Genomic DNA, 14625 nt, shown 5'->3' on the forward strand with positions numbered 1-14625 from the left:
GGACGATGACTCTACATGACTGCAGGAAACTCTTTTTCTCCTACTGAGGACCGGTTCTGACTTAGGATCTGACATTAAGACAGAATAGGTAAATATGAGAGAAATGAATTTTGCATTTAATTGGCTTTTTCCTACAGTTTTAGATAAATGAACAATCTGTTTGAATTTCTGTCTCGGGTGGTTATTTCTTGTCATGTTTTATTGAATTTATTTGTGTAATCTATGAAATGTTCACGCTAGATTTGCAAGCAACTAGCTGGTCGCATTGACCTCAAAGTACAGGCAGATTGGATAAGGTTCATGTGAAAGGTGTTTCTCCTTTACAGGGCACGGATAGAGTGATTTAGGATGAATGTTGGTGTAATGGGCCCCACCAGCGTGTGATGTGTGTATGCGTGTGTGACTGTGAAATCATTCCGCCTGTGGAAGTAGAGGGGATTCGGAAGCTCTGATCTGCACCACTCACAGAGTGAACATGTAAAATTGGAAAACAAAGGTGACTACTGATTCAAAACATGCTAGATTAGGCCACATAAATTGCCTTTTGTTGTCACATAATTTAGTACACCTTGCAGCAGTATTTGGTCCTCCCTTTCCAGGTAATTACAGTTGGCTCTGCAGATTTGGCCATCCTAAGAAAAGTAATAGAAAATATGCATACAATCAATTTATATCTTAAAAGACTGTGATTTTAGTTTCTTCCTGCATTGACTACATTCTTAAGTCGTATCACTATATGTAAATAAACGGACTTTTTTTAATTGAAAACATTTTTTACAAGTTTCACCAACGCAACTCAGATACAGCATGGGCAGGAGCATTGCAGGTTCCGGCTATACAAAGATCAGTATTGGCAGCAGTTCTGTGGCAGCACTGGCATCATGTACTGCCGCTGTCCTGCCTACTCCCAATCTCCAGAGGTGCTAGGTGAGTCTAACATAATTAGGACCTTATGGCGGAGACAGCACCCTTTGGGGCGCAGGGAATTGAGATTAATTAGAGGAGAGTGTGAGCATAGATAAGATTAGGCTAACTCAAAACAAGAAGGATAATAAGAAAGAAATGTAAGGCAAGAGGTGGATGAAAGAATAATAAAGTAGAGGTAGAAGGGAAAAGAAAAAATAGAACAGAAAGAGTGCTTAGAGAGAAGTAGGAGGGCGATGTTTGTCATAAGGTAGAGAATGTGATGAAGATGTGCTAGAGGTGAATGAATAAGAATATGGGAGAAAGATGTGCCAAGTAGGTGATGGAAATAGGGTAATCGATAGATCTGATCCAAGAAAGGGCTGAGATGTGAGCAGAGAGAGGAGTAGGTAAGGGTGAAGGATGAGGTTGATAAAGGATTAGGATGATGATTTCCACATTGTTCTCTTCAACAGACTAACATGTGAATATTGGTGGGAAAACTAACCACCAAATTACAATCGAGTCATAATTCTCGGAATCAGTGCTCATGGCACAGTGGCAGCTAAGGGAAGAAACAGGTTTGCATTTGATGTTTGGCCAGTAGCCAACTTTGATTGCTCTTTTAATTGTTATTACATTTATTTAAAGTAAACGGAGAGCTAAAGGATCTTTAAAACGTCGCACAGCCTTTTTAAAATCTCTTTAAAATATGCAGGTCCCCAAGTCTTTGGAGATCTTCTGCATACACACACTCACACTGTATAATCCAGGCCTTGGTACTGCTACTGTTTGAAATGTTGAGAGCTGCCAGTGGAGAACAGGTACAGGGCAACAGGCTTGCAAAATCCATTTATGCACGTCCACACAAGCACAACTGCTTGAGTGGAAGCAGTTCAAGTTTTCTTTACATATACAAAATGATTACCCCATAGGCAGCAGCAGTGAAGGTAAGGATGATAGAAGAGGGTGTGGTGGAGAGAGTCATGGCTGAGGTGGAGAAAGTCATGGTTGAGGTGGAGAGGGAGAGAGACTGGGGAGGTGAAGAGAAGAAGGAGGCGGGCAAGGGAGAGAATGAGGGAAAGGCATGGCAGAGAAAGAAAGATGAAGCAAGAGAGAAGAATGAAGTGGACACAGAAGCAGAAGGTGGAAGCACAGTGAAGATAGTGAGGTAAAAAAGAGGAGATTGAGGTACATAAAGAGGAAGGTGATAGGAGAAAGATTAGGGTGAGGTGGAGGGAGAGAAAGATGAGGCCACTGCAGGGAGACAGGAGGATAAGATGGGTGAGATGGAGAAAGATGAGGATAAGGTGAAGAGAGACAACGGTGAGGGAGGAGGATGCAGAGGGCGAGTGGAGCAAGGTGAGTTGGAGACAGAGGAGGGTAAGACATAGAGAAAGGAAGATAAGGTGTAGAGAAAGAGGAGCAACAAAACAAGCACTTATAAATAGAGGTAAATCTAGTAAGCACTACCCCCACAGTAGATAGAGTACGCAGTTCATCTTCCTCACAAGACTATGCACCATGCCCAGTCCCAGGTCTCAGACACCGGGGAGATGCTACACAAATCCATTCATCATCATGGCTCACCCATGCTTCCTCATGGCCCTCCGAAATTCCGAATCCTGGCGCCAGGCTCGATTATGAGACGGATGAGTACGAGCAGGAGGAGGGTGAAATTGTGAGAAAGGGAAGAGCATTTCTCCAACTGAGAGGCCAGCAGGACGGACGTCTACAGGAAATGCTCTTCCCTTTCTCAATTTATGATCTGACAAGACTTAGATGAGACACCCCATTTTAAAAAGGAAAAAAAAGGGTGGTAAAGAGGAAAAGGCAAGAACCTTCTCCACGAAGAATAAAAGAGAGGAACCTAACCAAGTAGAGTCCGTCCCGCATATATCCCTCAGAAATTAATAAGATAACAGACTTCCTTGAATGATGTTAGAAACCAGAAGTTTGAAGTAAATTGAGATAGCGATATATAAAACGCACTCTACAAAATAAGTTAAACAGAAACCTTTAACATTAGAAGATAGCCATACATGGTGAAAATACTGAGTGAGGATATAGAGAATCTTATGAATAACAGGCAACTAAAAGCACCATTCTATCTTTTATCCGAAAGTACTGAAGGATTGCAATAATATCTTTTGCCGATTGATTGAGGCTTCACAACAGTACCAAATTCAGATGTTTTTATAATTGGAAATTGTTGTCCTGAAGAAGGTGACGATATTTTAGAACACTGAAACGCCACGTCGACAGTCTTTTTTAAAAATATCTTTGTTTTATTATTATGTATTGTATATTTTTTTTAATAAATAACATGGAAAAGTGTTTTTAACTGATATGGATGAATAATGAAGAATGTACTGGTTAATAAAATAGGTAAACATCTTATTCCTTTGCATCTGTGTAGTTGTTTCGTTTGACTGTGTAATCACAAAGCATTGAATTACTTTATTGTAAATTTGGTAACCTGCATAAGATTCTATCGCACACTTGGTCCCTTTTTCTTACGTTGAGAAAAGAGAGGCCCAGGAGGAGATAATCTCTTCCTAATCACATCAACACGAGAAGGTAAAGGTAAGCACCACACCGCAGCTTTCATCAATACCAACTTTATTATTCACTGTGCACTTATTCAAATTAAAATCGGTTGCCTATCATGCATACCGCTTCATACTGAGCCGACATGTTTCATTGCCAAAACAATTTCAAGGCAATTTCATCAGGGCAGTGAGGTCACCTGGCACCAGTACTGGACACCTAGATTATCTTTTTCTTTTTTGTTTCACACAGACTGCCAAATATAAAAACAAGATAGATACACAACCAATCACTCTCAGGGATTCCTTTTCAGCATAGTGTCTGCCAATCTGTGTTCACAACTCCAACGTTTACATTACCATATATGAGCCACGGTCCATCATACCGGCTCGTTTCTTATGTCACGCATGAGACAAACTCCATCTGTGAGTCCCATCAGTGGGCTTACACTCAACCGTAGTGTGAATCTACAGAGTAATAAAATTATTGTTATTGAATTGCACACAGGATAGCCGTCTCATGGCACATTCCATTCATACTAAGACCGCTCCCTTGTGAGGTACTGTGTTAATGTAATCTGCGACCCGCATCACTACAAATTCTCGGTGCTAAAGTCACACGATACACATCACTCTAGAATGTTGTTAGCACAGAACACTGTTAAATTAACCCACACGCGGTCCGCTAATGCTTTGCATTTCAATTGTGGTATTACGTCGGTCATCGACAAACAATTCTAGCGTGCCACCACTTTTAAACCAGATCATTCTCAATCGTATTCTAGTGTCTTTAATCGCATTGTGCCCTCGTCCTCTCTCATTCAAGCCACAAAACCTTACCGCACCAGTCCTCACGAAGCGTGTTGTCTCAACCGTTCCTCTTCCCAACTGGGCGCCTCGTATTTAAACTTCAAGGAAGCTGCCCCGGTCACGTGTGAGGTCGGCGAACATGGGCGCCATATTGGAAAGGGAAACCCAAGCCTGAGACTACATATATTAGCATCTATAGCTAGCCAGATGAAGCGAATTTCCATAAATAACACATATTAACCTGATACGAAAATAATCAACCCTTTATGATCATGTTCATTTTCAATTTCACGCGCATGTGAATTTAAAAAAAAAAAACTTTTCTGGGAAGTATGTATTCAGGAGTCACCATCCCAGCTCCCATAGCTGTTGCCTCTAATACAGTCACAATCAATCAATTACTCGCAACAGTGTAAATAACCACTGTGTCGGCTGGCTCCTCCATTATATTCCTAGTAAAATACATGAGTGCTCTCCTTGTTCACATCTCTCATGTCAGGGCACTTATCTTGGTAGCCATTTTACAGATAGCATCACAGAAGGCCTCCATACACACCTATTGAATGTTCACAGCCTGTGTTCACTATCAAAAGGAGCGCCATGAATTCAATGGAGCTGTGTGTTCAAAGGACACTCCACATACTACACTCAGGGACACCAAAACATATTCGCTCTTCCTAACATATTTTAAGAAGGGATATTAGAACTTTACTTTATTCCATTCTATAAAGTCGTTTAACCTAATCTGGTCGCATTTCTCTTGAAAAAACCAACGTGCCTCTTTAGAGGCCAAAACCCCCTCGATGTTCTGCGGGTCCCCTACTACTTTCTCTAGTAAATGGGTACTCATAGTACGGCCCACGTGCCACCAGCGGCCCAAAAAGCCATTCTTGGCGGCCAGCGGACCTTGCAGACATCGTACCGGTGTTTTTGGTTTTTTTACAGTGTCAGCAAACACAGACTCTGCTCTGTGGGGGCCGGGCAATTCAAGTGATAGTCCCAGTGGAGCTGCAGGGATGCTAAGAAGAGGTGAAATACAACAAAGCCTCGTTATCATGCAAATGGTCTCTTAAAGTCCTGTGAAGTACTCGGGTGGGGCTGTGTGTCTGCCCGGGATGGGAAGCTGCCTCAGCTGCCAAACAAGCGGGGGAGGGAGGGAGACAGAGAGGGAGGGACACAGAGAGAGAGGGAGACAGAGGGAGGGAGGCAGAGAGAGGGAGGCAGAGAGAGGGAGGCAGAGAGAGGGAGGCAGAGAGAGGGAGGCAGAGAGAGGGAGGCAGAGAGAGGGAGGCAGAGAGAGGGAGGCAGAGAGAGGGAGGCAGAGAGAGGGAGGCAGGGGGAGGGAGACAAAGGGAGGGAGGCAGGGGGAGGGAGACAGAGAGGGAGGCAGGGGGAGGGAGACAGAGAGGGAGGCAGGGGGAGGGAGACAGAGAGGGAGGCAGGGGGAGGGAGACAGAGAGGGAGGGAGACAGAGAGGGAGGGAGACAGAGAGGGAGGGAGACAGAGAGGGAGGGAGACAGAGAGGGAGGGAGACAGAGAGGGAGGGAGACAGAGAGGGAGGGAGACAGAGAGGGAGGGAGACAGAGAGGGAGGGAGACAGAGAGGGAGGGAGACAGAGAGGGAGGGAGACAGAGAGGGAGGGAGACAGAGAGGGAGGGAGACAGAGAGGGAGGGAGACAGAGAGGGAGGGAGACAGAGAGGGAGGGAGACAGAGAGGGAGGGAGACAGAGAGGGAGGGAGACAGAGAGGGAGGGAGACAGAGAGGGAGGGAGACAGAGAGGGAGGGAGACAGAGAGGGAGGGAGACAGAGAGGGAGGGAGACAGAGAGGGAGGGAGACAGAGAGGGAGGGAGACAGAGAGGGAGGGAGACAGAGAGGGAGGGAGGGAGACAGAGAGGGAGGGAGGGAGACAGAGAGGGAGGGAGACAGAGAGGGAGGGAGACAGAGAGGGAGGGAGACAGAGAGGGAGGGAGACAGAGAGGGAGGGAGACAGAGAGGGAGGGAGACAGAGAGGGAGGGAGACAGAGAGGGAGGGAGACAGAGAGGGAGGGAGACAGAGAGGGAGGGAGACAGAGAGGGAGGGAGACAGAGAGGGAGGGAGACAGAGAGGGAGGGAGACAGAGAGGGAGGGAGACAGAGAGGGAGGGAGACAGAGAGGGAGGGAGACAGAGAGGGAGCGAGACAGAGAGGGAGCGAGACAGAGAGGGAGCCAGACAGAGAGGGAGCCAGACAGAGAGGGAGCCAGACAGAGGGAGACAGAGGAAGAGACAGAGGGAGGGAGACAGAGGGAGGGAGACAGAGAGAGGGAGACAGAGAGAGGGAGACAGAGAGAGGGGGACAGAGAGGGAGGGAGACAGAGGGAGACAGAGAGAGACAGACAGAGGGAGACAGAGAGAGACAGACAGAGGGAGACAGACAGAGGGAGACAGAGGGTAGGAGACAGAGGGAGAGACAGAGGGAGGGAGACAGGGAGGGAGACAGAGAGGGAGGGAGGGAGACAGGGAGGGAGACAGAGAGGGAGGGAGACAGAGAGGGAGGGAGACAGAGGGAGGGAGACAGAGAGGGAGGGAGACAGAGAGGGAGCGAGACAGAGAGGGAGCCAGAGAGAGGAAGACAGAGGGAGACAGAGGAAGAGACAGAGGGAGGGAGACAGAGGGAGGGAGACAGAGAGAGGGAGACAGAGAGAGGGAGACAGAGAGAGGGAGACAGAGAGAGGGAGACAGAGAGAGGGAGACAGAGAGAGGGAGACAGAGAGAGGGAGACAGAGAGAGGGAGACAGAGAGAGGGAGACAGAGAGAGGGAGACAGAGAGAGGGAGACAGAGAGAGGGAGACAGAGAGAGGGAGACAGAGAGAGGGAGAGAGAGGGAGACAGAGAGAGGGAGACAGAGAGAGGGAGACAGAGAGAGGGAGACAGAGAGAGGGAGACAGAGAGAGGGAGACAGAGAGAGGGAGACAGAGAGAGGGAGACAGAGGGAGACAGAGGGAAGGAGACAGAGGGAGAGACAGAGGGAGAGACAGAGGGAGGGAGACAGAGAGGGAGGGAGACAGAGAGGGAGGGAGACAGAGAGGGAGGGAGACAGAGAGGGAGGGAGACAGAGAGGGAGGGAGACAGAGAGGGAGGGAGACAGAGAGGGAGGGAGACAGAGAGGGAGGGAGACAGAGAGGGAGGGAGACAGAGAGGGAGGGAGACAGAGAGGGAGGGAGACAGAGAGGGAGGGAGACAGAGAGGGAGCCAGAGAGAGGGAGACAGAGGAAGAGACAGAGGGAGGGAGACAGAGGGAGGGAGACAGAGGGAGGGAGACAGAGGGAGGGAGACAGAGGGAGGGAGACAGAGAGGGAGGGGGACAGAGGGAGACAGAGAGAGACAGACAGAGGGAGACAGACAGAGGGAGACAGACAGAGAGGGAGAGACAGAGGGAGAGACAGAGGGAGGGAGACAGGGAGGGAGACAGAGGGAGGGAGACAAAGGGAGGGAGACAAAGGGAGGGAGACAGACAGAGGGAGGAGGGCGGCAGGCAGAGAGAGGTGGGCGACAGACAGAGGGAGACCAAGGGAGGGAGACAGAGGGAGAGAGAGGGAGGGAGTCAGGGGGAGACAGAGGGAGGGAGAGGGAGACAGACAGAGGGAGACAGGCAGAGGGAGGGAGGGAGGCAGAAGGAGGGAGACAGACAGAGGGGGATAGAGAGAGAGGGAGACGGAGAGAGAGGGAGACGGAGAGAGAGGGAGGGAGACAGAGAGGGCAGGAGACAGAGGGGGGAAACAGAGGGACGAAAACAGAGGGAGGGAGACAGAGGGGGAGGGAGACAGATGGAGACAGAGAGAGACAGACAGAGGGAGACAGAGGGAGACAGACAGAGGGAGTCAGGGGAGGGAGAGGGAGACAGACAGAGGGAGGGAGAGGGAGGGAGAGGGAGACAGACAGAGGGAGACAGGCAGAGGGAGACAGGCAGAGGGAGGGAGACGGAGGGAGGGAGACAGAGAGAGGAAGACAGAGGGAGACAGAGAGAGGGAGACAGAGAGAGGGAGACAGAGAGAGGGAGACAGAGAGAGGGAGAGACAGAGGGAGAGACAGAGGGGGGAGACAGAGAGAGGGAGACAGAGGCACTTAACTTGGTAGCCATTTTACAGATAGCATCACAGAAGGCCTCCATACACACCTATTGAATGTTCACAGCCTCTGTTCACTATCAAAAGGAGCGCCAGGAATTCAATGGCGCTGTGTGTTCAAAGGACACTCCACATACTACACCCAGGGACACCAAAACAGATTCGCTCTTCCTAACATATTTTAGGAAGGGATATTAGTACTTGACTTTATTCCATTCTATAAAGTTGTTTAACCTAATCTGGTCGCATTTATCTTGAAAAATGCAACGTGCCTCTTTAGAGGCCAAAACCCCCTCGATGTTCTGCGGGTCCCCTACTACTTTCTCTGGTACATGGGTACTCATAGTACGGCCCACGGGCCACCAGCGGCCCGGCAAGCCTTTCTTGGCGGCCCACGGACCTTGCAGACATCGTACCGGTGTTTTTTTTTTTTTACAGTGTCAGCAAACACAGACTCTGCTCTGTGAGGGCCGGGCGATTCAAGTGATAGTCCCAGTGGAGCTGCAGGGACGCTAAGAAGAGGTGAAATACAACAAAGCCTCGTTATCATGCAAATGGTCTCTTAAAGTCCTGTCAAGTACTCGAGTGGGGCTGTGTGTCTGCCCGGGAAGGGAAGCTGCCTCAGCTGCCACACAAGCGGGGGTGAGGTGACAAAGAATGACAGAGTGTAAACAAAACAAGGTACACAGTTCCTCATATACAGAGAAGAGATCAGGGAGGAAAGGAAGTGAATGTGGAGAATTAAACATCCACTAGCTACCAGGAGATGACCCAAGGAAGACAAGGGGAATTCCCTTATGACTGAATACCTACGTGCCAACATCGCACCTACAGGATTGATTGTCAATACTTTCCCAAGATTATTCCTAGATGATGCTACCTTTCAAAAGGAATGGTCCCTTGTTGCGTGGAAATGCACTAGGGACCTATTAGTACTCATCATTAACACAGCAAGACGCTTAGCAGAGGCTCTTCTTGTTAGAATTCAAATTGCAGAAGGAGCACTCAAAACTACTATCCAGATCACAGCATACAAGCGCAAGCTCGCTGAGATCAATGCGGAGATCACCGATAATAAGGAATATCTAATGAAACAGAAAATAGCAAAACTGCAGAAAGACATTCAGAAATTCGACAAAGAGAAAGTATATCCCTATCTTAAAGCAGATTATACTTTGGTTAAGAATAGCTACTCATCTGATGATAACTCCGACGGAAGAAACTCTTCTGACAGTAATTCCAGTACAGGTAGTTGGGGCAGTAATAATGGTCGGAGAAATCAGCGCCCTAACTATCACTACAATGTCCCCGCCTTTCAGGGACCGCCCTTATTTCCTGGCCACCCACCACCCCCCTATTGGCAATATCCGCCATTTCAACAAGGACCTCCTCAATTCTTCAACAATGGCCCCGCTTTTTTAGACAGAGGTTGGGGCAGAGGAAGAGGTCGCAACAGAAGAGGCTCACAGAAACAGGTCCAATGGCAGGACCTACCCACGGTAGGGATGGACACAAGGAGCAAAACTCTAAACAAGAAGAACTAGTAGTGAATTTATCGAAACGTGCCCTCTCAGACTCCGAAGTATCAGTATTACAGAAGGGGTTAGGTTTCGTTCCCACCCCTAAAGTGGATAAGTTCAGGGACCTATGTGAGGTCCAAAAACTGTTCCGTAAGATAACACTACGATCATACTTTCGAGATAAACCTCATACCCAAGAGGATAACTCAGGATTGAGTAATCCTTCCACTTTTACACCCCACAATGCTATGATCCCGGTCGAAATTCTAACATTTGAGAAGGCGGTATTGAAGGACCTAGCCCTTATACCTGTTCCTTCTCCCTTCCACAACCTTTCCAAAACCGAGATGCGAACTGCGAGTGACCTCCCAGGAGATGAATCTATAATTATTAAACAAGCTGACAAAGGTGGGGCTACTGTGATCCAATCCATAGAGGACTACGATGAGGAGTGTAAACGTCAACTTAACAATGATAAATACTACGCTCCCATCACTATTGATCCAACCCCTCGCCTCGCCAACACCATTTCCATACCAGTACATGAGGCATTAACGGGTGGATCAGCAAAAAAGAAGCAGCCTTCTTAAGTGCCACAGAACCCAGGACCCCCTACTTTTATACCTTACCTAAGATACACAAAGGTATAACCCCGCTCCTTGGGCGTCCCATAGTCTCGGGCATTGGCTCAATACTCGAGCCCCTTTCTAAGTTTGTTGACCACTTCCTACAACCCCTGGTGAGAAACACACCATCTTTCATAAGAGATACGACTGATATCCTCAGAATAATTGAATCAATGGAGGATACAAACAATATTGACTTTCTGATCACCCTTGACGTAGAGGCCCTCTACACTAATATTCCTCAGGGAGATACCATGATAGTTGTAGAAGCGGCCCTGAATTCCTTGGAGTGGCATTCTTCTACTCCTATTACGTTTATAATGGAGTGTGCATCCCTAGCTCTAACTGAATTTTTTTTTTAATACAATGGACAACTATATCATCAATGCCAGGGCACTTCGATGGGGAGCACCTTCTCTCCCAGCCTGGCCTGTTTGTACATGGCAGCCTTTGAAAAAGAAATCATCAATAATGACAACAACCCGTACTTCCAACATTTAAAACTCTGGAAACGGTTTATTGATGGCATTTTAATTTTCTGGCATGGCTCCATTGATACCTGCAAAGCCTTTGTACAATGGATCAATCAGCAAAACATTTTTCTGAAATTCTCACATACCATTTCAGACACCGCTGTTGCATTTCTTGACTTGAACATTGAGCTCACGGAGGGACAACTCTCGACGTGCTTATATAAGAAACCTACAGATCGCAACAGCCTACTCTTATATCAAAGCCATCACCCCAGAGCTCTGAAAGATAACCTACCCTTTGGTCAGTTTCTGCGCATTAGACGCAACTGTACATCTACTGATGACTACAAAGTAGAATCTGCCACTCTAGCTACCAGTCTCAAGACTAGAGGTTACCCCTCCAAAGTTATCAAGGACTCAATGAAGAGAGCTAGAAATAACCCTAGAGAGTCTTTATTAGAGGTACACCGTAAACCACCAGATGATTTGATCACATGTGTCACCTCTTACACACCTAATTCTGCCCCAACCAAGAAGATAATTTTGAAACACTGGGGCATTCTAAACACGGGAGACCTACAGATACCAAAACCGAGATTTGCTTACACTAGAACTTGCAGCCTGAGAGATATTCTGATTCACACGAGACCTACAAATCATACCAATCCATAACAAACCACCCTTTGGGGCTTACCACCTGTTAAGGGACACTATCCCTGCGGCACTTGTACTGTTTGTAAATATACAACAATAACTAAGGAAGTCACTTTGCGACCTAATTTTAAGTGGTGTATCCAAAAACATACCAACTGCAACACCAAACAGTGCATCTACTTGATTACCTGCCCATGTGATTTACAATATATAGGTATGACCATGCGACCGGTCAAAACCCGCATAATTGAACACAGGAGTAACATACGGTGTCAACGGGCCACCACTAGACTATACAGACACTTCACTGAGGCTCAACACTCCCCTGATTCAATACACTGGATTGTACTGGAATCCCACGTACAGATCTCCAAACTTTCTCTGTTCAGGATTGAACAGAGATGGGTACATAGACTAGCATGTCACACTGAGGGTCTCAATGATGATATTTCATGGAGTTCCCTCCCCTAAACTGGAGTTCTTTCTTGAGCCTTGTTATTGTGGCTATTCACGTTTTTGACTCCATTACTTGTTACAGACATCAATACACACAATCTCCTAGTGGGTCTGTTCTCCTAATCAGATGCCACAACCTACCTTGTAATTTGGCATCTGAGGTGGATCGATATAGTACTTAACTAGGCTACGGTATTACAAACCTAGAGAGCACCTCTATAGGCAGATGTACTCCTTATACCGCCAGACTTCATGAGAGTACTGATGTAGAGGTTGTTCCGACCTTACCTCCCTCCTTATTGTTTTACTATCTCATGTTACTAGGAGACAGTGTTTTAATGTAGGGACCTACATTGTTCTCCGCGTCCCCTTTCTTTATCCGCATGACTACCTTACTTGATCTAAACTTCCACCCTGCACCAATATGGCCGCCCATTTGTTTACATCATGTGACGTAACGTAGCAATCATATGCGTTACCACGTTGCCATACGCCCTCTACGTAGCAGCGTAATTGACTCTTTCACAGAGTATATCTTCCCGCTAAGACCGCCGTCAGTCACCACCCTGGTTCCTGGCGGTTTGGGTAGGTCTTCCTGCTTTGCGTGCTTCCACGCTAGTGAGTACACCTCCTTTTGGATCCTGCTGTCCGTTCGTAGTCCGGTAAGCAGTACTCGGGATCCCATGGTGAGTTTCTCCGCCTATGCATCCTTCCTCCCCACCGACCTGATCGGACTTTCGTTTGCGGTGGCATATGCACAACCCTCGCCTAGGCACCGGATACCGGTCGGTGCTCGGTCTGGAGTGGGTCTTGTTTTGCATTTGACGCAGCTACCTCCCAGTACCCTGATGTTACGCTTATTATAATTTTCTGTAGTACCATTACAGGTTTATCTAATTAGCCCTTTGTGACCACCTCGTTTACATTGATACATTTTATGTTTTACAGGACCCAATCGGTGTCCTTTTAGTTTCCGCCAGAACTGTTGCTAGCAATTTCTAGTAACGAACTAGGTGAGTCCGGCCTTGCGTTTTTCCATTTATTTTTGCCAGCTAGTCAGCTGTTTTAACAAAAACCTTCCTTCTCTCTCCCACCCCCGTTTTCACTACTCACACTACTACTCACACACGGCCCTGTAAGGTACCTCACCATATAGAGTTCTCAGTTGAACTACTTCTGGCACGGTGTTTGTGATAGTCATTTCGTCACACCAGTAATCTAACTTTATCATATCAGTACTATACACTGTTGATAATAAGAAGAGACGTTTTAATTATCTTACATTTTCTCCACAGGTCACGGACCTAAGGACGTGGTATGTAGATTGCACGCTACCACCTAGTGTAGATAGATTTTCTGATGCTGAAGAATTGCCCAGATCCTCGTGACACACAAGGCATGAAACATGTTGATCCCCTAGAGTAGAGCTACATGACTAGATACATTATCTCTAGTACACAGCCACTCTATATTATTTTTTAATAGGGTAGTTTTCCTTCTGAATAAATACCGACTAGGACTAACTGACCCTTTTTATCTCACTCATTGTTACATCTACACACAGTAGGCCCCTCACCCCCATGCACCAATCGGCAGGAACAAAAGATCCCCGATAAAGAGCCCCGGTTTCGGGAGCCCGTCAAGTATTGCAGCGCCGACTTGACGAGGGGCATTGCTCATATGATGAAGCATGACACCTAGCTTGCTGGGTGTGTGAGAGCTCTAGTTCCACCAAGGGAATTCCCCTTGTCTTCCCTTGGTTATCTCCTGGTAGCTGGTGGATGTTTAATTCTCCACATTCACTTCCTTTCCTCCCTGATCTCTTCTCTGTATATGAGGAACTGTGTACCTTGTTTTGTTTACAGTTGTTTGGGGCATGTACACTGGACCTCAAGTAAACTAGCCCCTGTTGTCCCCTCTTTTTGTATTATAGTCATTGCGCGGGTAACTCACGCGGGACAGTACAAATAGGTTACCAGCGGATTAGCAATTCTATCCAGTCTGGACCATTTATCCTTTTCTTACTAACCTACTTCCTCATTTTCTCATGGATAACCAAGGCCTAAGTTTCGGGGATGAAGCAGTCTCCGATATACTCGATAGAATGCCATCCCTTTTAGGGCATGACGGCAGCTCTGCATCAGGTTCACAGTCAGATGATTGGAACTCACTGACATCACTGAAAAGGGAGTGGCTTAAAATAACTCTTCATGGCGCCCTTATGACTGAATACCTATGTGCCAACATCGTACCTACAGGATTGATTGTCAATACTTTCCCAAGATTATTCCTAGATGATGCTACCTTTCAAAAGGAATGGTCCCTTGTTGCGTGGAAATGCACTAGGGACCTATTAGTACTCATCATTAACACAGCAAGACGCTTAGCAGAGGCTCTTCTTGTTAGAATTCAAATTGCAGAAGGAGCACTCAAAACTACTATCCAGATCACAGCATACAAGAGCAAGCTCGCTGAGATCAATGCGGAGATCACCGATAATAAGGAATATCTAATGAAACAGAAAATA

At 47.1% G+C, this 14625-nt stretch overlaps 1 long non-coding RNA gene across 1 annotated transcript; it reads right to left on the minus strand.

Annotated features, from left to right (window-relative positions):
- Window positions 1-495: 495 nt before the first annotated feature.
- On the minus strand, window positions 496-4330 carry LOC146869954 (uncharacterized). Its single transcript, XR_014981578.1, has 3 exons — window positions 4293-4330; window positions 3813-3920; window positions 496-632 (listed from the first exon to the last, which is right to left on the minus strand). It is a non-coding gene; the product is annotated as an uncharacterized LOC146869954 (long non-coding RNA).
- Window positions 4331-14625: the final 10295 nt, after the last annotated feature.

The sequence above is a fragment of the Triturus cristatus genome, chromosome 1_1 (assembly GCF_964204655.1).
Source record: "Triturus cristatus chromosome 1_1, aTriCri1.1, whole genome shotgun sequence".
Classification (NCBI taxonomy): Eukaryota; Metazoa; Chordata; class Amphibia; order Caudata; family Salamandridae; genus Triturus; species Triturus cristatus.